Below are 1,927 nucleotides of genomic sequence, written 5' to 3' on the forward strand. Positions count from 1 at the left end.
ACTGATATGAATAAAAATGAATAAGTCTCAATGCCACAGCACTCTCTTGAGCTAATAGTCCTCTGCTGGCAGAGAAAAAAAGACAGAGATTGAGAGTGTGTGAGTTAATAAGCTGAGGTAAACATGTGTGTTTGCATGTGTATGGGCGTGCTGGCTTCTGTGATGGAAAAAAATGAAGTGTGAAATGAGGAGGGGAAGAGTGTTAATTGAGTATGATTACACCTTCAACATATTTCTTGCCGTGAAAAAAACAGAATCATCCTCCCCACTGTCCACACAGGCAGAACATCCTCAGGGGTTTCTCATACCTCTAGATTTTTCCTGCAATAGCCTGATTCACAAACTGCTGGGAAAATTCATCGCTCCCATCCTACTCCATCTTAGAGCTTCAAATGTGTTTGCGGTTAAAATGAGAGGGAAGAGAAGGAAGAGGAGGAGGAGGAACTGTCAAAAACGTAGGCTCTCATTTGAACACAACAATGCATTTTTTATTGTCCCCTCACCACAACCTAGAAAAAAAATGCTGCAAATTATTGAATTGTGCTTGGGGTCAGATCCTGCTTTTAGCATTATTGTGTTTCTGGAAGGAGTAAATAATTAACATATTTCAAGAAACTGTACTTATTAAAAGGTCTTTCATTGGTTTCTTTTTCCTTTCTTTCTTTCTTTCTTTTTTTTTGCATCTGTTCAATCAAGTTTTACGAGGGCAGTCAGATTGCTTGTGCGCCTATTCACGTCTTGAATGTGAGGTGGAAGGAATCACTGATGCAGTGACTGCATGTCTGTGTCAGCCTCCTGTGTGTGCATGCAGAGTTATGGCAATCAACGCTGGATAATCCTAGGTGTGATGACTTGAAGATTTTATGAATATTAAACACCAAACACCAGCAATTAAAAGAGGTTAAGTGGTGACCCAATCCGCAGGTAGGTTATACTGTAGTGAAAATGAAGCCAGTTGTAGATGCCCACTGCAGTTGGACTATATTAGTCTACGCAGAGGTCTAGGCTATGCATCCTCCCTCCCTCTCTATCTCTCCCCCTCTCTCTCTCTCTCACTTATCCACTCCCGCCGTGGTGGTGAGCCTGCGACGTTGGATGGAAAAAAAGCTCCCTTTTTGTTCCCTCGACGCACGATTTGGAGGAAAAATGAGTGAAGGTACTGTACAAAAATTGCCCCTTTTCATCTTTTATATTTTTTAATTATTTATTTATTTTAACCCAACCTGGTATGATAAAATATATGCACGCGACGGCAACGGGAGGACGCACCTGCACCACAGACTCCCAACGCTTTGCTAGGTTGAGTCCTCTTGGTGCAACAGAAGCCCCATATGGCAGATTTCATGAGGTCATGGAAGCACGCTTTTCCCTGTTTGTGGTTTGAATTATCCGCGATGAGGAGCAAAGTTAGGTTTTAGAAATATGTACGTGCAATCGGGAGAATTTTATTGCTGGGTATTAGCGCGCATTTTCTTCGGGGTTTTTTTTCTTTTCTTTTTGGTACAGTTGTCGTTCATAAGGTGGTATTCCTGCGCGACTGGCTTTAGAAGTGATTAAAATCTGTGGCGGTAGATTTAGAGTGTCACATGAAGCTTGGCTGGTATTTATGCTGGATTCTGCGGAGATAGGATGGCCGGGCAGAGTACGCGCCATGGACAGATGTGCGCGAGGGGATTTAGTGTCGAGGGAGGGAATCGCTCAGGGCATAAAACTGACTGTGCGTGCGCGCGCGCGTGTGCTCTAGCTTGTGGGTTTTTCTTTTTTTCTTTTTTTTTCTTTTTGGAGGGTGAATGGATGGACCAGCTACTCTGTTGCGCTACAGACACCTCTCTGTTCTTCTACCTGCAGTCAGGGCTTTGGCTTAAGCTGCCTTTAGTTTCACTGTGCTCGCGCGTGTGTGAGTTAGCGATTGAGGGAGAGACACAGA

The 1,927-nt window shown here is 43.6% G+C and overlaps 1 protein-coding gene across 1 annotated transcript in view; it reads left to right on the plus strand.

The window, feature by feature from the left end:
- Positions 1 to 1,071: 1,071 nt before the first annotated feature.
- Positions 1,072 to 1,927, plus strand: part of elfn2b (extracellular leucine-rich repeat and fibronectin type III domain containing 2b) — an 85,901-nt gene continuing 85,045 nt past the window's right edge. The window contains exon 1 of the mRNA XM_005734517.1: positions 1,072 to 1,156. The gene's annotated coding sequence lies outside the window, so the exon portion shown is untranslated. The remainder of the gene's footprint in view (positions 1,157 to 1,927) is intronic.

The sequence above is a fragment of the Pundamilia nyererei genome, unplaced genomic scaffold (genome assembly GCF_000239375.1).
Source record: "Pundamilia nyererei isolate P.nyererei 1_Seehausen unplaced genomic scaffold, PunNye1.0 scaffold00059, whole genome shotgun sequence".
Lineage (NCBI taxonomy): Eukaryota > Metazoa > Chordata > Actinopteri > Cichliformes > Cichlidae > Pundamilia > Pundamilia nyererei.